We start from the raw sequence: 12,647 nt of genomic DNA, 5'->3' as shown, positions 1-12,647 counted from the left end.
AGCTGGATTCATGTTCTGGCTCTGCTCATGATAGTTGTGTGATATTATTGGGCAAGTTACTCAACCTCTCTGTGCCTCAGTTTCCTCATATGTAAAATCTGCATAAAATAGTACCTGACTCATTTTGTGGGGATTACGTGAGATCATAGACATAAGACACTCAGAATAGTAAGAAGTCAATGAATATCAGTTTTAAAATTCTGGTCCAATAGCCCACTGCCCCCTCCCTCAACTGCCTGGCTCAGCCCCAGGGCTTCCCCAGAGCTGGCTGTCTGTCTGCCCTGCAAACCCCCGGCCCATCAGGAAGCTGCTGATCATGTTCCCTGGCAGGCTGCCCTCCTGAGGGTGGATGTGTGGAGGCAGCTCCTCCAGTCAAGACAGCCCCCAGAGACATATGGTTTTGGCACTGCACTGCATAGGGCTGTGCGCTGCCAAGGAGCGGGCACAGAAGCCTGGCCCAGCCTCGCTCCCCTTGGGCTCAGCAGGTGCTCCAGGCATGAGGAGAGGCCGAGATGGAGGAGGAAATCTACCGTGGGGGGAAGGCAGGCTCTCAGGAGGCAGGACTGGCCGCAGAACCCTGGGGGGCATCAGGGATGGAGTGTGGCCCAGGTGGGTGGAGGTAACTGGGCAAGTACCCAGGACAGAGACTCTGGCAACAGAGACAGTGGCCTCTAGCAACCTTTGCTAAGGGAAGAAGGACCAGACTGGCTCCCACCCTATCCTACTCCCGAGCCTCAGTCACTCTCACTGCCTCTGCTCCTGCAACCTTCTCTTCAAAGTTGGTCTCAACACCGAGCCCCTGGCACCATTGCAGGACTTCCTCCCTGCTGTATCAGTTAGCTACTGCTGCGTAAGAAACCACTCCAAGGCTTGGTGGCCTAAAGTGACAGCCATCTGTTATTGCTAATGAGTCCATAGGAGCACCTGAGTGGTTCTACTGATCTGGGATGGGCCTAGATAATCTTGTCTCTGTCTCTGTAGTTTTGCCAGAATGTCATATAAACAGAACCACACAGTATGTGACCTTTGAGCCTGGCTTCCTTCACGCAGTGCAACTGAGGTGCATCCATGTTGTTGCATGTATCAGTAGTTCATTCCCTTTTATTGCTGTGTTAGTTTCCTCTTCTTACTTTAACAAATTACCATGGTGGCTTAAAACAGTGCAAATTTATTATCTTACGGTTCTAGAGGCCAGAGGTCCTAAAATCAAGGTGTTGGGGTGGGGGGCGGGGCTGGTTCCTTCTGCAGGCTCTGAGAGGAAGATTGACTCCTTGCCTTTTTCAGCTTCTAGTAGCTGCCTGCCTGCCTGGCTCATGCCCCCTTCCTCTATCTTCTCTCCAATCTCTGCTTCCAGCCTCACATGGCTGTCTCCTCTGACCCCACTTCTGCCTCCCTCTTATGGGAACACTTGTGATTGCATGGTGCCCATCTGGATAACTCATGATCATCTCCCCATATTAAGATCCTTAACTTGATCACATCTGCAAAGTCCCTTTGCCATGTGAGGTGACATAGTCACAGGTTCTGGTGATATGACATGAGCATCTGTGGGGCAGCCATTATTCTGCCTGCTGCAATTACTGCTAATAGCTCAGCATGAGCTTGCAGCAGTGGGAGGAAAAGAGCATGCATTGAGATTCTCCAGTCAACCAACTTTTCTCCCAGCAAAAACTGGGAAAGCATACTGCACTGTAAGGTGAACTAAAAAAATTAAAAAATTAAAAAATTTTAAAAAGAAAAACTCCTTTATTGGGTTTTAAAAATATTTATTTTTTTAAAATAACTTTATTGAGATATAATTTACATACAATAAAATTGTAGTGTTGGATGAATTTTGATGATTGAGTGCAGTTGTATTGCTATATACTTTTGCATTTTCTAGAACTTCATTAAAAAGAATTATACAATATATGATCTTTTGTGTTTGACTTCTTTTCCTTAGCATGTTTTTGAAATTGATTCTTGTCATTGTGTGATTTAATATTTTATTCCTTTTTATTGCTGAGTAATAATTCATAGTATGGATAAATACCACAAATTTGTTTATCCATTCCCCCAGCTGGGGGCCATATGGGCTACTTCCTGTTTGGGGCTATTATGAATAATGCTGCCATAAACACTTGCATACAAGTCTTTGCATAGACATGTTTTCATTTCCCTTATGTATCTATAGCTAGGAGTGGATTTGCTGAGTAACATGATAAATTATGGTTAATATTATAAAACACTGCCATACTGTTTTCCAAAGTAGCTATACCAGTTTGCATTCCCACAGTGTATGAAAGTTACAGTTGCTCCACATGGTCTTCAACGCTTGTTATTGTCAGTCTTTTTAACTTTAGCCATTTTTTGTGAGTATATAGTGCCTTTAATTTGCATTTCCTTGAAGACAAGTGATGTTGAGTATCTTGTCATGTTCTTACTGGTCATTCATACATCTTCTTTTATGAAGTGGCTGTTCAAATCATCTGTCCACTAAAGAAAAAATCAGATAGCATGTCCTATTATTGAACTGTAGGAGATTTGTTTTTAGAAAACCTAAATTCTGGATACAAGCCCTTACCAGATATCTATTTTTTTCAAGTATTTTTTCCAAGTTTGAGGCTTGATCTGAGTTCCAACATTAAGAAATCAGAAAAAGAGAACAAAATAAGTTGAAAAAAAGAAGTAAAATGAACAGAAATCTATGAAATAGACAATAGATAAATCATAGATAAAATCAGTGAATCCAAAATCTTGTTCTTCTAAATGAACAATAAAATTGATAAGCCTACAACTTGATTGCTCAAGAAAAAAGATACAAATTACCAATATCAAGAATGAAAGAAGAGACATCATTAGAGATCCTACAGGCATTTAAAGGATGATAAGAAAATGTGAACAAATTTGTGCCAATAAATTTGGCTACCTAGATAAAATGGACAATTGCCTTGAAAGACATGAATTGCCAAAACTGGTCCAGAAGAAATAGAACTTTTGAATAGTTCTCTATCAATTAAAGAAAGTGATTTTGTCATTTAAAACCTTTCCACAAGAAAACATTAAGGAAAAAATAATATAAATCCTGGCCAGGTGCAGTGGCTCAGGCCTATGATCCCAGCACTTTGGGAGGCTGAAGTGGGGAGGATCGCTTGAGCCTAGGAGTTTGAGACCAGCCTGGGCAACATGTTGAAATCCCATCTCTAAAAAAAATAAAAAATTAGCCAGGCTTGGTGGTGTGCACCTGCAGTCCCAGCTACTTGGGAGGCTGGGGCAGGGTAATTGCTTGCACCCGGGCTGCAGTGAGCCATGTTAGTGCCACTGTACTTCAGCCTGGGTGACAGAGATGAACCCTGTCTCATAATCATCATCATCATCATCATCATCACCATCCTACATGAACTATTTCAGGAAATATAAGAGGAAGAAATACCTCTGAACCAACTTTATGAGGTAAGTATTATCCTGATAGCAAAAACAGACAAGAGCATCACAAGAAAAGAAAACTAGGAGCCCAAATCCCTCATGAACATAGATGAAAAAGTCTTCAACAAAACATTAACAAATTGAATACAGCAATATATGAAAAAGATAACATCATTACCAGGTAGGGCTTATTCTAGGGAGGCAAAGTTGATTCAATATCTAAAAATCAAAGAAATTCATTGCATTAATACAATAAGAGGTGGAAACCATATGATTATTTTGAAAGATGCAGATAAAGCATTTGATCAGATTTAACCCTGATTCCCAATAAGAATTCTCAGCTAAAGAGGAACAGAAGGGAGTGTCCTCAGTATAATGAAGGACATCCATTAAGAACCTACAGTTAACATGATCCTCAATGATGAAAGGCTCAATGCTAAGATTAGGAACAAGGTGCAGACATCTGCTCTCAAGCTTCTGGGCAACATTTATACTGAAGGTCCTAGCCAATGTAATAAGGCAAGAAAAAGAAATAAATGGCATAAGTATATAAAAGAAAGATGTAAAATTGTCTTTTTTAGACAGCATGATTGCATGCACAGAAAACTTTAAGGAATGGGGGCTAGGGAAAGCTAGAACTAACAAGTGAATATAGCAAGTTTTTAGGATAAAAAACCAATATATAGAAATCCATCATATTTCTATATACTATCAATGAGCAATTGGAAAGTGGAATTTAAAGAATAACTCAGTTTACAATATCACTAAAGATAAAACACTTAGGAATAAATTGAGCAAAAGATGTGCAAGATCTGTACACTCAAAACTATGAAACCTTACAAAGGGAAAGTGGAGATCTAACTAAATTGAGAGATATACCCACATGCATGAAATGGAAGCCCCCATATTGTTAAGATGACAATTATCCTCAAATTGATCTATACATTCAATGCAATCCCAATCAAAATCCCACATCTTTATTAAGAAGAGAAATGGACAGCTTAATTTAAAAATTTATATAGAATGGCAAAGGACCTAGAAGAGCCAAAATAATCTTGGAAAAAGATGAAGGTCAGAAGGATAACACAATCTGCTTTCAAACCTTTCTAGAAAGCTATAGTAATCGAGATGTTGTGGTATTGGTGTAAGGATAAACCATAAATCAGGCTGGTCTCAAACTCCTGATCAATGAAGAAGAAACCAAAAATACTCACACTTATATGGCCAATTGATTTTTTACAAAGATACCAAGGTACTTCAATGAGGGAAAATATTGCTATTTAGACATATGGCGCTCAAACAATTAAATATCATTATGGTAAAAAAAAATCTAACCTTTACCTTGCAACATTCTAAAAAATTAACCAAAAGAGATTATAGATCTAAACATAAGTGCTCAAACTCTCAAATTCTAGGAGAAAACATAGGAAAAAAATCTTAGTGACATTGGGTTAAGCAAAGATTTTAAAAATAAGACACAAAAGGCACAATCTATAAAAGAAGAATTATAAAATAGACTTCATTTTTATTATTTTAATCACATACTTATAATACATTCTTTTTTTGTGTTTTTAGACAAAGTCTCTCTCTGTTGCCCAGGCTGGAGTGTAATGGCACCATCGTGGCTTACTACAACCTCCGCCTCCTGGGTTGAAGCAATTCTTTTGCCTCAGCCTCCCAAGTAGCTGGGATTATAGGCATGCACCACCACATCTGGCTAATTTTTGTATTTTTAGTAGAGACGAGGTTTTGCCATGTTGGCCAGACTGGTCTTGAACTGCTGACCTCAAGTGATCTGCCCGCCTCGGCCTCCCAAACTGCTGGGACTACAGGAGTTAGCCACTGTGCCTAGCCTTATAATACATTCTTTATTAGATTTTTAAGGTGTTTTTTAGATTATAAAAGAAATATAATGTTTGTTATTACAATTCAAACAATGCCACTTATAGACAAATAGGCAACCCTAAAGAATGGACATATATATATATAATCATACACAGTTTTAAAATATGAATGGGGCCATAATATGTCTATTATTCTAAAATTTGATTTTAAATACTTAATTTTTTTAGAGCAGTTTTAGGTTCTCTGCAAAATTGGGAAGAAGGTACAGAGAATTCCCATATATACACCCCCTGCTCCCCCACAGACGTAGCTGTGGAGCGACTTGTAAAGAAATTGTGGAAAACATTCCCTATCAGCACATAAATGAATCAATCATTTAAAAAGGTGGATGAAAAGCCACGTTGTGATTATAACCAACATCTATTTAATCAGTCCATATTTATGGACTTAAAGACGTTTCTGGCCAGGCCTGGTGGCTCACGCCTGTAATCCCAGCACTTTGGGAGGCCAAGGCAGGCGGACCATGAGGTCAGGAAATCGAGACCATCCTGTCTAACATGGTGAAACCCCGTCTCTACTAAAAATATAAAAAATTACCCAAGCGTGGTGGCAAGCGCCTGTAATCCCAGCACTTTGGGAAGCCGAGGCAGGTGGATCACGAGGTCAGGAGATCCAGACTATCCTGTCTAACACGGTGAAACCCCGTCTCTACTAAAAATATAAAAAATTAGCCAGGTGTGGTGGTGGGCGCCTGTAGTCCCAGCTACTCGGGAGGCTGAGGCAGGAGAATGGCATGAACCCAGGAGGCAGAGGTTGCAGTGAGCTGAGATCGCACCACTGCACTCCAGCCTGGGCAACAGAGTGAGACTCCGTCTCAAAAAAAAAAAAAAAAAAAAAAAAGTTTCTGATGCTTTTATTGTTTTTTCATTTATTTTCTTAAGTGCTAGTATTTCTGAACGCTATATTACTAAGGGTGTGATTGTGGGTATGTACAATTTACATTAACATAGATTCCAGGCAATTGCTCTCCCAAAAAGGTTGCTTCAATTTAAATTCCTGCCAATAGTGTAGAAGAATGCTTACTTTCCTGTAGGCTTGCCGTTGGATGGATATTATTGCTCTTGTTATTTGCGTGAATTTTTTTTTGCCAGTCTGCTAACTGAAAAATGGTATCTCATCATTGTTTTAAGTTTTCATTTATTTGATTATGAATAAGGGCATACTTTTCATACCTTAATTGACCACTATATTTCTTCCTGTGTGAATTGCCTATTTTGCTATTGTTTTTTTTTCTTTTTCTTATTTTTTTTGGAACACTTTGCATATTGTAGATATTGATTCACTGTATACATTGCAAATATTCTCTCTATCTATTTGTTTATATTTTAAACTTGTTTACAGTATCTTCACTAGGCAGAAGTTGAAATTTTTATATAGTCCAAGGAATCCAAGGAAGCATTCATTTTTTACAGCTTCTGCTTTCTGTGCAATGCTCAGAAAATCACCTCCCACCCCAAAGTCTAAGAAAGTTGTACATTCTATCTAGCATGTAGTAAATTTCAACTACAACTATAATTGTACTTTAACTACAATTTCAATTTCAACTGTATTCCCGCTTCAACTGTATTGGTGACATTTTAATACTTAATATGTAAGCTAGGTGTTGGGTATATAGGTGTTTTTTTATATTATTCGATCTAATTTTTTGTGTGCCTGAAGTATATATATGTATATACACACACACACATCTCTCTCTCCTCTCTCTCTCTCTCTCTCTCTATATATATATATATAATTTTTTTTTTGAGACAGTGTTTGGCTCTGTTGCCCAGACTGCAGTGCAGTGGTATACTCATAGCTCACTGCAATCTTGAAATCTTGGGCTCAAGCAATCCTCCTGCCTCAGCCTCCTGAGTAGCTAGGACTACAGGCATGTACCACATAGCTTGGCTAATTTTTTTTAATTTTAATTTTTAGTAGAGATGAGATCTTGCTATATTGCCCAGGCTGGTCTTGAACTCCTGGGCTCAAGCAAGCCTCCCTCTTCAGCCTCCCAAAGTGCTAGGATTACAGGTGTGAACCACCACGCCCAGCCTACAATATGTATATATTTAAAAATAAAGACAGGGAAATGCCTAATAAATTTTTGATGGAGGCTGGGTGCGGTGGCTCATGCCTGTAATCCCAGCACTTTGGGAGGCTGAAATGGGCAGATCACTTGAGGTCAAAATTTTTTTTGATGGAGTTGTACTGCCCCAAAACTTCAAGTCTGGTCAAAAAAACCCCCACAAAAAACAAAAAGCAAAACAAAAAAACAAAAAAACAAAAAAACCCACAAAAACAAGACAAAATTTTTTTTGAAAAAGGCTACGTGACATTATTTCCAAGCCCAAGCAATCTCTGCAGTCTAGAATCTGCACCATTAGGAATTGGCCACTAGAGAACTGAGATCCCCAATGCCCACTTCAGATGTGGGAATGGAGAAGGGTGGGCATGGGGTACTCCTTTCCCTCTCAGAGGGCAGGGCTGGGCAGTTGAACTGGCTGCCCAAGAAACTCAATATTTTTTTTCTTACATCTTTATTGATGTTAAACAAATCTTTTACATCTTTATCGATATAATTCACACACTATAAAATTCACCCATTTAAGATGAACCATTCAATGCCATTCGATGCTTTTTAGTATATTCACACAGTTGTACATCCATCATCACATCTTAGTTTAGAACATTTTCATTGCCCCCAGAATAAACCGTGTTCCTGTTAGCAGCCACTTTCCATTCCTCCCTCCCCACAGCCTGTAGCAACTACTAATCTGCTTTCTGTCTGGAAATGGAATCACACAAAGCCTTTTGTGTCTGGCTTCTTCATTCCTTTTTAAGGCCATATAATATTCCATTGTATAGGTATGCCATATTTTGTTTATCTATTCATCAGCTGATGGGCATTTGGGCTATTCCCATTTCTCAATTATTATAAATAATGCTGCTATGAACATTGTATGCAAATTTTTCCGGGGACACATGTTTTCATTTACCTTGGGTAGATACCCAGGAGTTGTAATCCTGGGTCCTGTGTAAGGTAGTTCAATGTCTAACGTTTCTCAGTATTTTTCTAGCAGGGCTTTGGATGTGCTGCAGGCTAGGGATCTCCCATCCTCCTTTTCCTCACTGGGGGTTGACATGGCACTTTTCCTTCCCTCTCTGCACAGGTAATGTTGGGAGTGAGGGGGGCCTTAAGCCTCGACTGTAACACTGCGTCACTGGGGTCCAGCTCCTGGAGCTGGACCTGTCACTGGGAGAGACAGTGTTACCTCCAGTATTCATTTTCCATTGCTGCCGTAACAAAGTGCCACCAACTGAGCAGCTTCAAGCAACATCCATTTAGCATCGCACAGTTTCTGTGCACTGAAAGTCTGGGCAGAGAGTGCCTCAACTGTATTTTCTGCTTAGGGTCTTACAAGGCAAAATCGAGGTGTTGGCAGGCTGGGCTCTTTCCTGGAGGTGGTCATTAGGGTTGTGAGCAGAATTCAGTCGCTTATGATTGCAGGCCTGGGGTCTCCATTTCTTTGCTATGTGGCCCGAGGCTTCCTTTGTTTTCAAAGCAGCAATCGTGCTTTCCATCCTTCCTTCCCAAGTTTTAAATCTCCCTTTCCCCCATGCTGTCTCTTTCCAATGTCCTTTCTACCTCTGCCACCAGCCATGGAAAGTTCTCTGCTTTTAAGGGCTTGTGTGATCCACTGAGCCCATGTGGATGATCCAAGACACTCTCCCTATTTTAAGGTCAACTGATGAGCAGCCTTAATTACATCTGCAAAGTCTCTTTTGCTACATGAGGTAACAAATTCATGGGCATTGACAGTTTCCAAGGATGAGGGTGGCATCTGTGGGGAGCTGTGCACATATCTGTGCTGCCTAGCACACCTACCCCAGAGGGAGCGCGGGAAGAAGCATGTGCATGGATATTGGACAGGCAAGGGCGTGGGTCTGGGTGGGTTTCTGCGGCTTCGCCACCCAGCATCCATTTCCATCCTTCTGAAACTGCATCTTGATTTTCCACTGGGGGCACCGCTCTGCCCCAGCCAGCTGTGATTTGTGAAGAGGTTGGACTTGGGGCTTGGGGCTCAGGCCTGGCCAGTCTAACCATAGTGCCTTCCTGACCCCAGAGGCCAGGTCAGGGATGACATAGGACCCAGCTGAAGCTAATGAGAATCTGCAGAAGCTTCTGGAAGAAGACCTCACATTCTTCCCACTGGACTTGGCCACAAAAGGGTGCAGGGGCTGGAGCTGCTGCCACCATCTTGCAGCCACGGTGGCAGAGTCTGTTGGAGAATGGCACCGCCGTGGCAGGGAGAGAAGCCTGTGTGCTCATCTGGATGTTGTCAGCACCTCGATTAAAGCCACCTGAGGCAGTCCACACTGGAGCGTTCAGTTTTGTGAGCCCAAGAATTTTCTTTTTCCATAAATATGTATAGTCACGTGAATGCCTTAAGTGTGTGTTTAGTCTTGAGGGTACACATCTGTGAAAACACATGACCTTTGGGTGTGGGGTGCTAAGTGGGACTAAGACCCAGAGAGACAAGAGCCAGAGCACGGGTGCTGGGTGCCCCATGTGTGGGGACAGGTTGTGCTGGAGGGAGAGGCTGGAGGCTGTTTTTATAGAAGAACTGGGTTTTCTCCCCCATTTTCATAACTTTTAATTTTGATGCAATTTCCCATATACCCTTTACCTAGGTTCACCAATTGCTTACAACTTGTCCCACTGGCTGTACCATTCTCTCTCTATTAGTATGTACGGAGACACACGCATATTTCTCCTGAACCATCTGAGAGTATGATGGAGACATGATGCCTCTCTACTATTGTATATTTCAGTGTTTGTTCCCTAAAAACAAGGACATTCTGTTACATAAACACATATGCTTATCAGAGCTAGGACAATTTGCATTGATATAATACTATGATCGAACCCCACAATCCATATCTAAACGTCATCAATTGTCCCAAGAATGTCCTTTATAGCTGTTTCTGTCCTGCTCTAGGATCCAGTTCAGGACTCCACATTGCATTTAGTGGTCATGTCCCTTTAGTCAAGGACGTGACATGTGAACGTGGCTTGGAAACTGTAGTGGGTCCTTGACATCCCCAGGAGTGAAATCCAGAAGAGCTATTTGAATGGCCTCATACATATGCGTTCTTTGGTGACTTGCTTTTTTCTTTCACAATATTGTTGGGAGGTACATCTGCATTGATGCGTGACACTGTTGTTCATCTTCATTGCTGTCGAGTATTCCATTGTGTGGGCATGACACGGTTCATTTATCCTTTCTCCTGTGAATGGACCTGGGTGGCTCCCAGGCGTTGTTACTGTGGTTGTGTTTATATCAATGGATGCTGCTGAGATTTTACTTGTGCAGGGAACTGCTGAGCTCACCTGTACACATCTCCTTATTAGTGTTGCCAAATTCTCTTACAAAGTGCACTTTCCAAAAAACACTCCCACCAGCGGCGTGCAGAACTCCTGCTGCCCCACCTGTCCACTCACATTTGGACCTGTCAATTAATTTAATTTCTTCCTGCAGGATGTGGATGAAGCCATCCCCACGCATTTGCTGGGCCACAGGAGTATGCTTCCTATTCCTTTGCCAGTGGTTGGTAGCATCCATGTACTTTGCACAGGTTTTGCCACAGTTAGAGTGCATAGAGGGCAATGGCAGGCAGAGCCCCAGCCCTGGCTGCATGGTTGTTTCTCTCTTCCTGTCTCTCTGTCTCTGTCCTTTCTCTGCCTGTTGAGGACATGCTCACTCTCTGCCCTGGCGGGATAGGAGCTCATCATGGAGGATTCTGGGTGTTGATGGAGGCTGAGAGAGAGGCCAGGCTCCAATGGACAGGGAATGAAGCAACTTGGGCTAAATCCTCCAATTGGGAGGCTCCTCTCGGATCCTGGCCAAGCAGAATGCCACAGCCATAACATGCCTCCCTTTGTAGGCCTAGCACCTAGGAGCCTTCACAGGTACAAGAGTCGTTTCGTGGACTCTAAACAGCTTCTATAGGTGCTAAGGTGAGTTGAGAACCCCAATCTATTCATCCACTGTTTACTGAGGTCCTACTGTGTGCCAGGCTGTGCCTTGGAAGCTCCAGATGCAGAGGATAACAAGACAGATGAAGTCATTAGTGCCAGCCCTGGGCTAGTTTGCCCTCAGCTCTTGTTATCCCATCCCTTGGCTCTGTGTCACCCATCAGGGAGGGGAGCTTAGCCCCAAGGTGTGAAGCCAGCTGGATTCCTGCTGGATGCAGCCAATGAGAGGCCCTGGAGTGAACAAGGGAGGAGCCAGGGTATTCTCGCCCTTCCTCTTCATCTCTGGTGGCATCTCTGGTGTGGCTCTGTCTTTCCTACAGCTACAGCTCCCACCAGACAGGCCTGCTGAGTCTCCCTGTATCACCCAGGCCTTGGGCTCTGGTAATGCCATCTCCTCCCATTGCTCCTCCAGCCCTGGGGAGGTAATAGCTTCTTGCTCCTAATTTCTGTGCTGCCTCATTGTCCCCTGTTCTTAGCAATTCCATCACCTGCACAATCTTAACTTTTAAATTAAGCTTTACACTTTCAAGTGACTTCTATTTCCCTGGTGGGACCCTAGAGATACTCTCCCTCTGTTTGTGTTGTGTATATTAGAGTGGAGAGAGATGGATGATGAACAAATTAAGAAACAAATAGTTATGGTAAATGATGTGAAGAAAATGAAACAGGGTATCCTCTTGGGGAGGGAGCTCATCCTTAGAGGTTTGGGGCAGAGAAACGCCATTGAGGAGAGCAGCAAGGTGTGCAGCTAGAAGAGCAAAGAAGGAGGCCTCGTTTATTGGGCACCTACTATGTGTCAGCCCCTGTGCCATGTCCTACAAAAGACCTGATTATGTCTTTTGCAGTTAGTTTTGTGGAAACTGGCATGCAGCAGGGGTTCAAAACAAAAGCTCTTCAAAATCACGTCAGTCATTACATAAACTCTTGACATAGATACTTTTGGCAGAGACTGTCAGGTATCTTCCAAAAGCTATTCTTCCTCCATAGAATTTTAGCTGAGCACATGATTTCCCAAAGCAAGACTACATTGCCCAGCCTCCTTTGCAGCTAGATGTGGTCATGTGACTGTGCTTTAGCCAATGGGACACAAGTGGATGTGTCAGCTTTCAGGGGACTTCCTTAAGAGACAGCTGATGTGAACCTTTTGTTCTTTTATTCACTTCCTCCTTCCTGCTCCCTGGAATGTAGATACAATGGTGAGGCTGTAACAGCCATCTTGGAACGTGAGGTGATGAAAGCCAACCTTGGTTTCTGACACCAGGGAGTGATATAGTAGCCCTGGATTGCCTACCTGTGAATTTTCACCTGACAGGAAAAA

This window comes from Pongo pygmaeus, chromosome 2 (genome assembly GCF_028885625.2).
Source record: "Pongo pygmaeus isolate AG05252 chromosome 2, NHGRI_mPonPyg2-v2.0_pri, whole genome shotgun sequence".
Classification (NCBI taxonomy): Eukaryota; Metazoa; Chordata; class Mammalia; order Primates; family Hominidae; genus Pongo; species Pongo pygmaeus.
Note: the sequence above shows the minus strand (reverse complement) of the source record.